This window comes from Aythya marila (genome assembly GCF_965140915.1).
Source record: "Aythya marila genome assembly, chromosome: 2".
In the NCBI taxonomy this organism is placed as follows: Eukaryota; Metazoa; Chordata; class Aves; order Anseriformes; family Anatidae; genus Aythya; species Aythya marila.
Genome location: NC_139043.1, coordinates 70,647,037 through 70,664,299, shown reverse-complemented (window position 1 = coordinate 70,664,299; position 17,263 = coordinate 70,647,037). Strand labels below are relative to the sequence as shown.

Sequence of the window (17,263 nt, the reverse complement as noted above, 5' to 3'; positions counted from 1 at the left end):
CACAAACACATGCTGTATTTTTGCTTGCATCAACTAGGCTCTGGAAATTCTGCAAAACTAAAGAAAATATTTTAGGCTTCAAATTATTGGAAGCTGGTTTCAGGAATATCCTCAACTTCCCTATGCTGAACACTCGCAACGGTGGGAAAGGCCCTGACAAAAAGAAAGGACTTTTTTTAAAAAAGCATCTAGGTTATTTTTCCTGTTACTGAAGTGTCTTCCCTAAGTTCATTCTGTCTGTTGAATGCAGCTTCTTCAAAATCTTCTGTTTACGTCAGGGGAAGAAGAAATCCAGCCGCAGGTTCCTGTTAGGCGACCCAGCTATGCTTTTCCCTTCATTTAGCACTACAGTTAAACATTAAGTAGAAGTGCTTCTGAGCCAGTTTGAACAATGGCTTTTTTTCCTTCTACCTGTTCCACTTTGTGGTTTTGGCTGCTTATTTCTGTCCATATTCTTAATTCATGCGAGCTCCTTAAAGGGAACAAGGAGGGGCTGGGCATAGGAGGGGCTGTAAACTGGCCCTACTGTTTACAGAGGCATAACCTCAATGTTTTTTGAAAAGACTTTTCATTTGTTCTTTCTCCACTAAAAACATCTGGTAAAGTGGTGGAGAGTGGTAAAAAAAAAAAGCTGGTTTCTTTGTTGGGCAAAGGCCCTTACACTTCGTATCTTTACAAAGACCATAGATGCAGAGATAATGCTGGGGTCTACTAATTAATAATCCCTTAGATGCTTCTTCTAACTCCTGCACAGGATACCGATCTGCTCCCTCTTTCATAGAAGCATGTAGTAACGCCAAGCAGTATCTTCAAATGCAGGCAGTGAACATAATAACCTTTGAACAGTTTTACACCAGTGGAAAGAATGCTTCATATCTTAACGAAGCTAAGTCTTTTCAATAACGATTTCCCCATGCCATCCACACTCTTCTCATTGGCAGCTTTATCTCTGTGGGTGAAGAGAATGGAAGTAACTGATGTGAAACTTTGCTTCAGCCAAGAATTTTATAAGTCAGATGCAGCAAAATATGGGTCACTGGTAAATAAGATGTTCTGGAACTACCTGATGAGGAAAGAAGTCTTTTGATGCATTAGACTAATGTGATAGCAGGTCACAGAAAGAAGCTAAGCAAATTTTAAAAGGCAGTATTCAATGGACAAATATGTCCCTGTTTTTTACTCAGCTCTGTAATAGGATTAATACTCAAGATTGAGCAGATAGGAAGAAAAAAAAAAAAAGTAATCCAGTCTTCTGCTCAAAGTTCTGTATTTTGTTTTGCTTCTTAGCAAACACTCAGACACCCTCTTAAAGGTTGCTCAGGGCTTGTTTAGAGTATCTCTGAGGCATGCTTGTTCCCAATCTTGACAACCTGATTATGACCTGTTCTTTTTAACCTAACATCTAATCAGAATTTCCCTGGTTACAACTTGTTTCCATTGCCCCTCATCCTCTAATGTGCACCTCCAAGACGAATGTGGTTCATCCTCTGTACAGCCATGTGTTAGGTAGTTAGACATGAGTAAGGTCATCAGCCCTCATTCAGTGCTTCTTTCCAACGTGTCATGCCATCCCACAAAGACCGCAGGAACCAGCATTGGAATGGTTTTTGCTTTTGCTTGTTCACCTTTGGCTTCCAAAGTCTGATTTGGGTCGGGGAGAAGAGGCGATTTCTTAGATCTGAGAATCTCCCATCTGCTTCATCAAACTGTCAAATTAAGCTTGTAAACTGTGTTCAGATCTTGGTTTTATTCAATATTGGTCACTGTTTGAGTCATTTGATTATTTCAACATGTAGCCTTGCAGTCTTTGCTACAAATTTGGAGAATTTGAGAGATCAATAGAGCTCCTCAAGTGGATACTGTTACCAGATGTGAATTCAATGGCATGTGTTAGGGAGTCAGTTTGAATCTCTTGCAAAGTTAAGGTCCCCACTGGCTCTGTCTTTAGTGGTATGGATTTCTACCAACAGCTTCAAACTAGCAAGACGGTATGTGTTTATAGTAAGCCTGTTAGTCAAGCACTTTTTTCTCCATTTAGCAATACCTAGCATCTCAGGCCTTAGAGCTGTGTAGAACAATGTGTCACTGAGGCAATAAATTTTGGCCTTTGCTCACGTTACGATAGCACTGAAACCAGGACTATGCATGTGGAGAGCAGATTATTTTAAATCTCATGGGTGTTATTAGAACTGCAGGTTGGACTAAAGGAGATGTTGATCAATTTAGTCTATTGTTGAACTGAGGCAGAATAGAGCATGTGTTTGTTTTCTCCAGCAGGAATTGTATAATCTGTTCTTAAAATATTTCCACAATGGGGATTAAACCATCTCTACTTCAGCTTTTATACTGCTTTTATTAGAAAAACCCTTTTCCATTGCTTTCTCCAATAAGTTTTAATTGCTTCAGGCTAAACTGATACTATTCAGTAGCATTTCTTCCAATGAACAATTCATATTTGAATTTCACCTGCTGTAGAACAGCTGTCAGAGCTCTATAGGTACTTCTTTCTACCAGACTAAAAATACACCATTTCTTACCGTTGTTGGTCAACTGTGGACTGTCAAAGGGATCTCTCTTCAGCTATGGTGCCCAAAACTGGATTGTTTCAGCAGATACTGACACTGGCACTTGACAGAAAGTATTATCTCTTTGCACATGTAAAGTTTCCTTACCACAATGCCTCAGAATTGAGCTTTGCCCTTCTTTTTACATCTCACTGTTAACTGGTATACACTTTATAATTGATTATAACCCAATAAGCTTCTCTGTGTTCTGTTGCTTAGTCTGTAAAACCACATTTTTTTAATGCATGTTCTATTTTTCTTTCTAATAAAGTAATTTTTTTTCTTTTTAAGCTGTCTTCCAGACTCAGCATAATATTTTAGAAACTTGATTCTTCACTTCTGAAACCTTGCAATCCTTTCAGTTTGATGTAATCTGTGGATTTCATAAGTTCACTTTCTCTTACATTATCCAAGTCTTGAATAAAAAAAATATTGATTAAAGTTGGGCCTAAGGCAGACCTTTGTACTTGAGAAGTATCTTTAGTTTGATAGTGTATAAATAATAATGTTTCCACATTTATTTTTTCAACCATTCTTTTACCTTGCTTCTCTTACTTCCCTATTGTTATTACCCTTAGACAATTTCTTATCTTGTCATACCACAAAAACCAAAAGCATCTACTCCATCTTTTTTCTTTTATTTATTTTTTCCCATATCACTATGTCATTTACCTGATTTCAGAGAACCTGTAGAGGTTGGCTGTGGGTGTGGAGTGGTTGTTTTTTTGTTTGTGATCGTGGTGGATTTTGTTGGTTTTTGGGAGGTTGAGGGGGAAGAGTGTTATTTCAGAACTAGGTGGTAGGGAACAAAAGCAAAAATTTTACCAAACAAATGACAGCAATGGTCTAAATATGTTTACAGGTGGAAATGTATTTCTTAGCTACTTTTTTTCTTTTTTTTCAGCAGCCCACCTCACCTGTGCTTATAACCACTGCCCCAGTAATCCTAATGATGTCAGTAGCGTACCCTTTTTCCATTTGTCTAGTCCAGCAGCTGTGACTACCTTCAGAGATGTCTTAACATTGTTTTGCCGTCACTCAAACTTCAGGGTGCTACTGTCACCCACTTGACTTTCTAGGTTGTGCAGACTTCCAGGTTTTTTCTTTATGAAGCTAAAAAGGAGTTAAAGCAGGTCACACAGTTCACAGTGAACTGTTTGCATCTACTGCACCAATACACCTGGCTTATATTTTCTACTATAGGAAGAAAATGCATTTCTTCCTCCCCCCAAGATTGCTAGATTGTGTGTTTTCTTTTTTCTTTATAGCTAGCAACAGTAAGGCCTGCTGTTTCACTGACTCAGTGCAGCACTGGGCAATGCTCACTGTCCTACCTTCTGTGGCAAGGAGTAGTGCTCTTGGGCTCAAGTTGTGGCCCCTTCTCTAAGGGGAGATCTTTGCATGTCCAGTGAGTGGGCTGTGTTTGTTGGCAGCCCCTGAACTGCTACATGTAAGGTTTGTCCATCGTGCTATCAAGCATTAACCTCGGCTGCTGTAATTTATGACTGCCTTGTATTTTCATTGGCTTTTATAGATCAAAGTGTGTGCTGCTCCTGAATCAGTTACAAATCTGAAATGTTTTGCCTATCAGATTTTAAAGATCACTCAGGAGATTATCAGCCTGAGTATATTTGTAGATGTTGTCTTTAGAACATATTGCTCAGTCAGTCAGATCAGATGATGTTTGCATATATTTGTAACATGCAGCAAATACCTTTCTTCCTCTTTTTTTTTTTTTTTCTCCACACCTTTTACTTTATTTTAGTTTGGTTTAGTTTGGTTTACTTTATTTTATTTTTGGAGTAGTGGACTTTATTGGTTTGATTTCCTTTTGGTAACATTAACCACATGTTTTGACCAAGGAGCTGTGTAATTATAGTTATTTTTAGTATTGATTTTGGAGGAGTGATTTGCAGTGCATCTCTTCCATGGGAATAATTTCCAGTGTTTATAGTGCACTGGCTCTTCCATTGCACAGTGACTTGCATTTTTGATAGTTGACACTGCTGAATCAGCTGCACTTTTTGTTTCAATTTAGCTGCAGACTTTCAAAAAGGTTATGCACAACTTGTTTGAATATATATAGAGAGAGATATAATGCTTGGTCCTGCTCACATCACAGTCAGATTTCTTTATTTTCCCATATATTTCCCACTCTTTAGGCTGTGACTTTGTAAGTAAAAATGAGCAGTCTCTTATGTATTGTATTTCTTTCAGGTGGTGATCACTCTCCTTTTTTTTTTAAAAAAAAAAAAAAAATAGTGCCAGAGTTATTTAGTCTCCTTTCTCTGTGAAGGTAAATGATTTATAAATCACTTAGACTCAAGTACATGAATCAGTAGCCTCATTACTGGGCTTCAGCTCATTTAAATTAAGGGTTGTGATTCAGAGGTTAGGGGAAAGTACTCATCTCAAAATATCCTATAAATCTACATAATACTAGAATAGGTACTGAATGGATGATTTTCAGCATTTATTTCATTTTATCACTCTTGAAATAAAACAAGAAAGTCAGCATCCAGTTCCGTATTATTTGATAACTGTACAGAACCACGGAAATGTTTATGCTCAAACAAAATACCTGTTCAGAATTTAAAAAATAAATAAATAAAAGCATAATGGGCAAAATCATTAATTATAAATAGGCAGAGCTTCAGTTAATTGAATTTCTGCTAAGAACTTTTCCTGTCGGTGCTCTGGCTTCCTGTTGCAGACTTAAAGAAACAACATGGGTATCCTAAAAACCCTCCTGGTCTTTCTGTCCTACAGACAGACATGCTTTTCACTTTAAGATTGTTACAATGATTTTTGGATGACTGTTTAGTGCCATAATCAGTGGAGCATTGCATTGAGACTTTCTTAAAAACCTTTGACTCTTCCTGGTTATATTACATATCATAGAAAGTGGCAAATCTAGCCGGTGCTGGTTTTTGTTTGCAAGGTAAATGTGACCTCAAACTTTCAAAGAACTGACTTCATAGGGTCACCACTCAGAAGGATTAAAATATCTTGTGGTGAAATTCAGTGGCAAATTGTATGTGTTTAAGAAAAATAATCAGTAATTCTTGCCTTATAAGTTTTATTTTCCACCATTCCACATTGTCTCAGGTACCTCTACCGGTTTGAGACAGCAGCCTGTATTTGGTCTCATTCTGAGAGCCAAGAGTCATAAAAACTACCAATGGTCTCAAGAAAGGCAGTTGTTATGGTGAATACAGACATTTCTTGAAAAGGGTGAAGAATACAAATAAAGACCAAAGGATTTCAAATGTTTGTGCAACAGTTTGGTAAATAAAAATGCACATCTCCAAATTTAAATACAGCCTGCATCTTATAGGCTATAACAGAAAGTTTATAATGATCTGTGTGGTTCTGTAAGAGGTGACATTTTGCCAGAAAAGGCGAATTACCTTCAAGAGCAATATACCTTTCTACGGGATGGTGGTTTCTGTAGTCTGGAAAGTTCAGAATTTAGAGTGATAGTTTTGATACCAGAGAGTGACAGGAAAGGTTTCTTTGCTCACTCTGCAGGTAAGAAAATTGTCTTAGTTTACAGGCTGACCAGAACTACTAAATTTAGGGCTTTTTGTGGTTGCATAAAACTGCAGTTTTGCACTTGCTTTTGCCAGTGGCAAATCATTTCTTCTATGTGAAGACCGTAGCAGGATGGCTTCCTTTTAGTACACCTGTGAGGGAAGATGCATAATATAATTCTTAAATGATATTTTTCTTGGGGAAAGTCTTTGTATATTTGACAGTGTAATTTGCAGGGATGTGCACAGAGCACTAAAAGTATGATTCAGATGATGCAGAAAATGAATTTCAGTGTGTTTAACATTAAGTATGTGTTAGTGTTAATAGTCCCTTACAACTCCCAACACTGATTCCCAATTCTGTAATCCCACCTGTGTTTCAGAGACTTTTGTAAATTCATGGATCAACATAGCAAATGTGGAGCATATCCAAACTAGCTTGGACTTTGTGGTCTATAAGTAATAAATAATAATTGAGGGGGGAGAGAAGAGAAGTTACTACATATGAGTTGGTTAAATTCCTCTTCAAGTCACATTCTTTGGTTATAGTTAGCGTAATAGGCTTTTGCCCACAAAATGCACTGGTCAGGCTCTAGGATCAGGTTTTTTTCATTTTTGTTTAAGTTATGGAGAATTCAAATTTCATTGCCTGATTCTGATGCTTTGAATTAATAACACGATTAAATCTAAGAGGTAATAATCTCCATATCTCTACCTTCTATTTAAGACTGTACAGAGTTTGATAGTTTTTTTATTTTAATGTTTGCATGTTATTAAAGCTCAGGATAATAAGATCCCCTGAGATGGCATCTGTAAGTACATGGAAAATCCCTGCTTCCCTACTATTCTGCTGTCTGGTTATGCCAGAGAACCAGGCTGTCAATATGAAATCATTAAGACAATTCTTTAGGCTGGTAGGAAGCACTGCAAAAGTATCAGGTTAATCTAAATCCTTAAATTTTACAAAGACTTATGTTTGGTGAAGAGCAATTTAATTCCTGAGCATTAAGGGTTCTTGCTGTCTCTTCTATTTCTTTTAGTCTTCTCATGGTAATGATATGTGGCCTACGAGATGTAGCATGTTTCAAAAGGGCAAAAAGAGGTTCTAACTGTTATTGTTGGGGAAAGTTTTCAACTCATGCATCTCATCAATGCTTTTCATGACACATCTGAAAAGACATTTTGGACCTAGTTTCAGCATGTAAATAAATAATACAGATTGGTCCAGCTGAGAACTAAAGCTGTATTGTTTGCATTAAAGAATGTAACTTAGTAATTTTCTGGTAATGTGCAATAATACATTAGTAATTGTACAAATCCCAAGGTTTATTTTTTTGACTTAAAATAAGGAAAACAAAGGGCATAGCACCCTTTCACTATTTACAGGGGGTTTGCCCATTTCCAGTATGAGCACTCATTAAAGTCACTGGCAGGTGTTAGATTTTCTCATAATTAAAGTGAAGTTGGTGTAATTCTGTTAGTTACTTGCTTTATAATCATTTGGATAGTTTACCATATTAGCTCTCTTTGCATGAAAGATCTAATACGTCTTTGAAGCTCTACTTTGTGCTTTAATAAGAAACTGCATTTCACTTTTGAAGAAATGTGGGTATGTTTTGGGAACTTTATTTTTTTCTTCTAAAGTCAGTATATTCTTTTACAGTTGAGGCTGGTACTGTGATACTCTCATATGCTATTGCTGCTCAGATCAAAAAACCCTTATCTGATAGCTCAACGCTAAGTTCAGATTTATACATTTTATATCTCCGTATGTTATCTTCCTTTTTTTCTGTCCTTTTGGTTTAGTTTTTCAATATAATCTCTGTTTTTCAGTACTAATAGACCTCTCAGGTTTTTGTTTGCTTCTTTTTTGTTCTCACTGTGTAACAGTTTTTCAGTTGCTGTGAGGTGAAAAGGTACAAGCAGCAGCAGCAGGGTAGAAATGAAACCTGCAGAAAGCATGTTGCTCTTTTTTATTTCTAGCTTACTTGAAATGATTTAAACAACAAAAATCTGTAAAACAACAAGGAACATTTAATGAATGCCACAGGTTTCAGTGCATAAAAAAATCAGTGAAGTACCTCTTGTTTTGGAAGTTCATTCCCTAAATCTACCTAAGTTTCCTGAACAGAAGATACTTGGGCTTTATCTGATTATTGCTGTTATACAGCCCCCTTTTTTTTGCCAGTTAATTTTAGTGCAAAGTCCTGCAAATGTATCCTTACTTTAATTCTTTGGTCTTCAGTCTTTAAAATGTTTAGATATCTCTAGGTTGTCAGTATTTGTGGTTGCTTTGGAGATTATATTTGTTTTTACCTCTTTGTTGCAAATGTTCTTAGATTTTAACTTGTGAAACAGGTTAACAGCTAAAAGACAAATAGTTTAAATTATGGAGGCAATTTATTTTCTTTATGTCTCTCTCTCAAAACATTGTACAGTTTTATAAACCAGAGGAATTCCATAGACAAACATTCTGGTTGACCAAATCTGTTTGCCTGAAATATCCACAGTTTTGTGGATTAATTTCATTCCAGTTATTACAAGCACTGCAGAGGTAATAGTTCATCTGTTATTCTCCACTGCTGTAGTGGTTAGGAGTGTCATAATGGTGATGATGCCTTAACATTCATGTTCTTGGTCTCTCATCTCCACTGGTTAGGTTTGGCTAGCATGTTCCTAGTCATGCTGTACTTTTTTGCTCTAAAGCTCATGTTTGTGTTTATGTACTGCTCTTAAATATTCTTTTTGAAATTATTTTGTTTATTGATTGATGCCAGGTGAAACTTCAGCACTTGGAACTTGCAATAAGGACATGGATAATTGCTCTGATGACTGATTTTCATAATCTCTCAGGTGTGGTCTAAGTGCACATATACAGAGAAATGTCCATGTGCTTCTGATTGTTTACACAAAATTATATTTTACTTGCTGTTTTATAGCAATACTTACTTATATGTACTTTGCCATATTTTGTAAGAGAAAATAGGTCTTAATGTGGTCACATTGTTAAATATTAACCAAGAAGTGTGTCTTTGCCAAGTGATAACAAAAGCATTTTTTGAAATATAGGTTAGAGATAAAATTAAATAAGCCAATGTTAGATTATTTTAATGAAGTTTAATGCTAAAATCCACATGGTTAAAGAATCAATTACACTGATAAAAAATGACAAAAAAAAAAAAAGTTGATTTTCTTGAATCATAAATGCAGCTCTGCTAAGCAGATGAGAAGGAAGAACTTCCAGTGCTGATTGACCTCTTTTACTATGACAGACAAAGGAACGTCCTTTCCAGGAAGAAAATTAGTTATTAAAAAAAAAAAAAAAAAAAGAAGAAGTTTACAGAGTTTTTAGTGTGTGTATATATTCACACAGACTAAATTTCAGTGGGCAGACATATTTAATGGATAAATTCCATTGAAAATGTTACATGGTGTATGTCATATTTGTGGGGGTTGGAATTACTTTAAGGCATTTTACTTGCACTATTTAAGCTTTGGGACAGTGATGAAACTTTGGCTTGCGCTTTTAGCCTCTTGGGAGAAGGAGGAGCAAAAGCTTTGGCATCTTCACCTGTTATGGAAGTTTAAGCATAGTGTCTTCATCAAGAAATTTGATCTGCAGAGGAAAAACTTAATAGCAGAAAGTTTTGTAGTGAATATTGGGTTTACATCAGAGGGAATTATATGAAAGAAATGTATGGGATGTCTAGAATTCTCTTAAGACATGAGTGCAATAGGTTGCTCAGAGGTTTGCTTTCCAAATATCTCAACAGTGGAAGTAGGGGAGCAAACATCTGCCACTTACACAAACCTTTGTGCAATGATTTCCAATTTAACAGAGCTTTGCTCTTTGTGTCAGAGATGTGCCTTTTGTTTTGTTTTTTTTTTTGGGGGGGAGGGGGTATGTTTTTGAGAGGAGTATTTTTGTAACTTGCTCCTTTTGTGCTGGGAGGGTGTGAGGGCTGTGCCTGAGCAGGCCAGGTGGGGAAGGGGCTGCTCACCAGATCACAACCAGCTGTGGCTGTGTCTGCTGGAACGCAGCTGAGGGCTCCTCCTGCTGAAACTCTTTCCTCCCTCCCTTCCCTCTTGACAAATTTCATCAGCCTTTGCTATCTTTCTGCAGCTAACACTTTGCTTCACTGTGAGGGGATGACTCTCTGCTCTTGCCATGTCCTTTCCACGTCTGCGTGGCAGGGAGCCTGCCTTCTGCTGGACAGCCCTAGGGCAGTGGCTGGCCCAAAGTACAGCCGGTGTGGAGGTCCCTCCTGCAACTCATTCAGTTCCTGAATGCTGGTTTGGCTTGCAAGGACCTTTCCCTGGCAAAGCATTGCTCAGTTTATTGCACTGCAGAAGGTCATCCCAGGGAATGAGTCGTACAGTAGGCCATAAACTCCCTTGGGCAGTCCAAAAGGTATTGCACAAAATATATCCAATAATAGCACCCATATTTAATTTAGATAGTATTTTGGTTTGTGTTGAAACCAAGGAGATTAGCAGTTTCCCCTGATGAATGAGTGGTCATGCTCCTTACCCTTGGAGGAAAGGGAATTGTCAGTTCTAATCTGATCATTTAGAAGTTTCCTCTTACCACAGGCTATTTCTCTCATCATTATTTTGTGACTTTTATAAGGTTATCGTTTATTGTAACCAGTCACAGAGTCTAGTCTACTGTATTTAGAAGTATTTTACAAATAACACATAAAATGAGAGCAATTTTCACCTCAGTGAGGTCACTGCAGAAATGGTGGGCTCAGAGTGGAGAATGCAATCCGTAGGGACATTCTTACAAAAACCTTATGTAGCATAAGACTCCAAATTTTGTGGCAGAGGTACAGATACATAATAGATCTGTGGTTGTGGCTTTGCAGACAAATACTCGAGGCATGTCCACAGAAGAGGATTTTTTTCCTTCCAGGGTTCATTCAAGGACAGGCAGAGAGTTTCCCATCCAGCCTGAAAGCAGCAGTTAGCTGAGAATCCAATTGTTCGAGGGTTTGCTAATCCGCATGTGATACCATCAGTCCAGGTAGCTTTTCTTTATCCAGCTTGTTGAAAAGTAACTGCCTTGTAGGTCAAGACAAAAAGGCGGAGTCTCTAGATAACGTGGTCATGTATGCATCACAGGAAGTAGGGCTGGAAGAGACCTTTGTCATCTAAATCTATCTTCCCCCTGGACTGCTCTGCAGATGCTGTTATTGATTTAATCAAATGGCTAACACATGCAGGAGAATGGGCACTTGGAAACAGCTGTGGCTCTGTGGTTAAAGAATGGACCAGCAAGAGGCCAGTAGCTTTTATCTCACTAAGCATAGATGAAAGGAAGGAGCAAGGAACTGTGAAATGGAGGTAGGTTCTCTCTGAGGCTCATCTGGTGGAGCAAAAGGTGTTTTAGGTAGTGCTATAAATCAGAATGCCGCTTGCTTTTGTAGATGTGCTTAAGACATCAGAAGTTGTGACAGAGCCAGCTAGTCAAGGGTGCAGGGAAACAGTTTTAGTGAGGGAAATTTTCAGTGAAAATGATGTTTAGTGAAAATAATTTGTCTCTGGAGATGCATCGCTTTTTGTAGAACTGTGTTTGCTTGTGATGACTGCAAATGGGGGGGAGGGGATTGGTTTTGCTTTGAAATTTTGTTTGAATTTGTTGTTAAAGTGTTTAGTTGCATCAGAATAGTAAAAAACACTTCTCAGACCTCTGATAATGTAGAATTGGGACACAGGGCAGTGCTCATATGCTATTTTATGTGGTTATACACTCACTATTTTGCATATGGGTACAGGTTATTTGTCTGGCTGTGTAATGTGCCTGCACAGGGAAGCCAGCACCATTTTGCTTGTGATCCTGTGTGAGACAAAATCTCTGTGTTTTATAGTAGTATCCTGATTGAGGGGACTGTGGACCTGAGGCTTGGGGTGGACTGGTTGTTCTCTGGTGCTTTTGGAAGGAAAGTAACTGTGAGAAGTTGTTATTTCCAATTGCCTTCTGACCACTGAGATGTAATATTTTTAAGCTGCCAGAACAGTGCAATCATTGTCAGACCCTATTGGAAGAGTGACCTTGAAACAGTCTGAATTCAAGCTATTGGTTTCTCTTCACCATGTAAAGGAAACATCCTTCTAATCTTAGAATTTAAGGTTAAATCACTTCTGGCTTTCAGCTATACATATGTGGGACTGAAGTTATGATTAATTTTATATCAGTCTTGAGGATATAGCATTGGGTTTATTCTGCTTTACTTTTAGCCTCCCTGAAGGAGAATTCACTGAGCTAGATGCTGTATTAGTGTCTGCAAACTCTGTTATGTTTCTTATTTTTTCTTTCCTACACTCAACATGAATAATATGCATTCAGGATCATAGATCAAAAGAAATAAATACTAACTATTCATAGTAATAAGTGCTATAATTACTTTACTCTTGAATGGATAGGCAACTTTTTTTTTTAACAATAGAGATTGTAGCAAAAGCGAGTTTAGAAAAGAGAAGAAAAAAATCCTATTTGCAAATGAGTTTGATATATTAAATACACATCTGACTTTGTTTAGAAGCAACATTTTTATTTTAGTTCAGAGCAGTTTAAAGAATGTTATACAGAAGGAGTAAATCTGAAAACAAAAGAAGAATCTGTTTAGTCTTTTTTGTTGTGTCTCCATTTCACCCTCTTGAGCTAAAATCCACTCCTACTCTTGATTGTTTCCTATTTAATGGTGGTCATCACATTTATTTTCCATTAAATCAGGATGAAGATTATATGTTACAGGGTATGCCTATAAACCAGATAAAAAGGAAAGAGAAAAGTGTTTTTTTTAATTGTTTTGTTGTTGTTGTTCAGACAGACAAAAAGAAAGGGAAAAGGGTTCTTTCAGAGTGTGAGGCACAGCAAAAGACTTGTCTTAGGAACGAGGGGCTCTGGGAAAACCAGTGTGGCACTGTGCGAGTCTCTTTGAGACCAGGACCGTGTCATGGGCTGGTAATGATGGGCAGCATGTCAGGGCGCGTAGAAGGAATATCTTCTGACATGAAGACTGCAATTTACTGCAGCTGTTAGTTTAGGGGGGGGAAAAAATCCAGTTTTCCCAGCATCTTTAGAGGCTCTGTCAGTTCCACTGTTTTCTGCATTCTCTAAAGTCAGCAACTAAACAATCCCAAACTGGCTTTTTGAGTATGTTAATATAATTCTCAGAGATGTCAGACCATTCTCTTTACAACCCTTTCCAAAGTAATTATATGATTAAGTAATAGGAATATTTTCCTAACGATAAGCTGCTGAAATGAAACAGTTCAGGACCTTCTACCCTTCATCTAAATTCAGCTGTGCTTAGAGGAGCATTTGGAGAGTCTGCTTTATGAAGCCACTTTGAGCATTTGTCTTCTTTCCTCTTTCATCCAATTTGCTCTAGAATTTATTATTGGCAAAACTCATGCTGTAGAGACAGTCCTGGACCTAGTAGGCAATGAAATCCATGTTTGTGAAGAGGAAGTGATGAATGGTCATGCTTCTCTGACTGTCCTGGTTCATGCTTTACTCCACTGCAGATTGTGGCGCTCTCAGCAGATGCATGGCTTTACCTCCGATCTCGTCATTAGCTCGTGGCTCAGCAGGACGTCTTGTCCACTTCTAATGTTGTTTCCTTCTCTATGACAACTTTTGTTGTTTCCTTGCTCTCTGGCAAAACATAAATAAACTACAAATTGTTGTCATCAATGAGATGTGCTATATTTCTCTACCAGATATCTGCTGCAATTTTCTCATGATTTTTCTGTTTGGAAACGTTTGAAGTGCTTTCATGACTGGCTGTTTTCCACAGTATCAATAAACCAGTCCACAGATCCATTCTAAATGATAATTCACCTTATGCTTGCAGAAGTAATTAATAGTCTCGGTTTTTGTTGTAGACATGTGATTGAAATATTAGCAGTTTACATTCACAACAGGTGTTTTTTTTTAATGCTCTAAACTGTAGAGCATGAAAGAGTTATGTCGCACTACAATGACTACTACTATTCCCTACTGATTTCAGTTCTGCCATTTTGCTGTGCAGACAGATCAGTGGTTCACTGAAGTTTTTCAATAAACTCAATCTCATAATTAAATGGTTTGCATGAGAAAATACCTACCCTTTTCTAGAGTTGTTTCTGCCAGTCAGTATATATATATTTTTTAAACCTGGAGATAAATGAGTTGCTGTTCTCTAGATGTGCTTCTCAAGCTTTTTTTCAGTTATCCCATCATCTCTTTCCTTCTCCCCCTTCCCTCCTGTCCTGCTTGGTCAGCAGTAATGCTCAGGCAGCCTGATGAGGCAGCTGAAGGAACTGACCAAGCTGAAACCCAGTGCACCCTGCAAAAATGTTTGGCTCGTTCCTGTTATTAAAATAATTTTTGTCAGGGTGTTGTTGTTTTTGGCATATCTTCATTTGTTTACGTCAGTTTATTACTCATTTCTTGGTACTTAGTCATACGTTGATATTTCTTTACAAATAATGAGCCCACAGTAGGAAAACACTAGTACGTTTTCCTGGATGTTATGCTGTAATTGAACTAAGTTTAATGTTCTTTGTAAGTTTGGCTTGGTATTCGTTTTCGGCTTTATGACTAGGAGATGGGAGAGTAAAGTTAAGTGGGGCAAAAATATTGATGAGGGTAAGTCTGTTTTAAACAGAAATTCTGTTTACCTTGGGGAGCCTTCAAGGAATTGTTCAGCAACCGTATCAGGGAGGGGAGAAGGTATTTGGGAGCCCTGATGTGCTATTTTTGGGTTGGATATAAATACCCACAAAAAATGACTTCTTTCCAGTCTGGTGGGCCCTATACAGGTGAGAGACAGAAATGTGAAGGGAAACAAATCTTAATTTTAATTCTATGTAAACTAGATCAATATTTAGATACTGGTGAATAATTCTGAATTAAGAGGGAAGAGCATTTTCCATGGGGTTATGATGAGACTCATGGAGGATCCTTGGCTTGTTTTCCTGAGCATGCCAGCTAAACTGCATGTTAGTCTGCTGGCAAGAGCACTCTAGCCCATGGACAGACGTACAGCAGATGTATTTCTTTCCCTTTGGAATAGGGAAGAACTTGGAGAATGCTTTCAGGGTGTTGGCCTAGCTTGAGCCAGAATATGATCGTGTTCCTTCTTGCTCTTAGTCTCTTACCTGTTTCAAAACAAACAAAAAACTTAAAGAAATAAACAAACAAAAAAACCACACCACATATATTATTTTGGAAATTTCAGCAAGTGTATCATTTTGTTTAAGAATTAATGAAAAAGTAAATGGTCCCACTGCAGCATTTTTGTTAATTATAATGAGTTGAGAGAACACCTTCAAGATAAATTCCTTTGAGATCCTGACAGTATTTTAACTGAGCTGTTGGGGGAAATCTCTGCTACTGTAGTATTTTCTATGATCTAGCTATATTTGAACACTTATCTACAGTAGTAATTAAAAATATTGATGCTATTCATAAATCCTCAATATTGTGATGAGTAGATAACAGAATAGAAACCTATATGCAACATCTTCGCTTCAGAGTTAACTAGTGACCTTATAGCAACATATTCTGAAATCAACTGGAGGTGCAAAGTTCCACACAACCCTGAATATCAAACTCCTGATGACAGACACTGTTGCCAGTCTTATCACACAATAGCCCTGAAATCTGAGTTGTTATTAGAAAAACAGAATTGAGTAATAACTTTCACTTTTTGGCATCAATAGAAACTTTCATGTTTTAGGATCTTATAAAAATAATCTTATATAGGTTTGTGTTATTTTTTAAAAAAACTTTTCAATGTATTTCCAACTTGATAATCACTAAGAATAATTGCATACAGCTTCAGTGTTGAGCGAAATCATGTTGCTGTGTTGATATTATTCTAAAATCGTGAAATTTACATTAAATTAAGTATACATGTTAGGGAAGCTTCTGATGCATGTTTAGTAATGGTATGAAATCACAAAATATTGGTAAAATATATGGCAAGTAATGAGTGAACTGTTGGAAGTAGATAAAATTTCTCTACAGTATCCAGTATGGCTCTCCTGAGTATTGCTTTGGATTCCCAGTAGGTTTTAATCAGAAGGGAATTTTTAAAACATGACTTAATGAGAACAGTCTTGTAACAGAAGTAAACTTCAGAAGTTTAGGGCTGTTTGGTCTGGGCTAGTTGGTGTTGGTGGTGTTGTTTCTGTTGCCTTTTTTTTTTTTTTCTTTTTTTTTTTTTTAGTTTGTTTGGTTTTAGTTTTAGGATTTTTTTTAAACTTTCTGAAACTATATCAATACAAATTTTATTACTTGAGGTACCTTCCAAGTTTCCCAGTCTTTAAGCAAGCAAGTCTCAGAGGTGTTTCACTTACTATGATACATTTCCCATCTAGGCTATCACATTTATGTTTTTCTTTTTATACTATAAGTCAGCAATCTTGCTGTGTTCAAGCTCTTTAGTCTGTCACTTGTTATATGTAAAATATAGTCATTATAAATCCTTTCTGTTTTCTTTTGGCATGCTGATTTCCCCACTAATATTTTAATTCACTTTGTAACTTGCACTCCATTTCACTCTTATTTTTGGTCTGATTCTCCTCTCTCTTGTTTTTTTATTTATCACTGGAAAAATGATTTGTGTTTAGCATCTTTAACTATTAAAACTTTAGAGTTTTACTTTACATATCTAATACCGTTCTTTATCTGTTTTAGCATCTCCCTGTATTCTTCCCAGTGTTCTTTACTTCCTATTTTCTTGTAAGTATAGCATATTCTATTTTTCCCCTCAGTTCCTATTGACCTGTTTAACCATGTGGAGTTAATTGAAGCTACATCTCACTCCTGAAGAAAATAATTCAATTACAGTATACGTTTAGTTCAATTTATTTACCTTCTCCTTATGAGTGAGGTGTCGTGGTATTGTCTAAAAAAGTATTTAATGCAATATCTTTTTACATAACAAACTTATCTAAAATTGCACAGCGTTCATCTTAATAGAAATTAAAGTACAATTCTATTTGACAATACCGTCTTATTTCTGTTTTATTTATTCTGTTTTGTTTAGTGGTCAGAATCTGACTTGAGCAGGTGGGTCCCTGGCAGATTTCAGGAAACAATCAGTAGTATAATTCAGCTACCATTTTGTCTCATCTATGGCATGTTTTAGGTGGTTTCCAATTTCAAAT

General features: G+C 37.0%; 1 protein-coding gene and 1 long non-coding RNA gene across 2 annotated transcripts in view; one reads left to right on the top strand and one right to left on the bottom strand.

Annotated features, from left to right (window-relative positions):
* Positions 1-17,263, top strand: part of CDYL (chromodomain Y like) — a 103,392-nt gene that overhangs the window by 64,558 nt on the left and 21,571 nt on the right. The window lies entirely within an intron of this gene.
* LOC309875322 overlaps positions 13,342-17,263 on the bottom strand; it is a 28,278-nt gene continuing 24,356 nt past the window's right edge. The window contains exon 3 of the long non-coding RNA XR_014317012.1: positions 13,342-13,760. This is a non-coding gene — a long non-coding RNA (uncharacterized lncRNA). The remainder of the gene's footprint in view (positions 13,761-17,263) is intronic.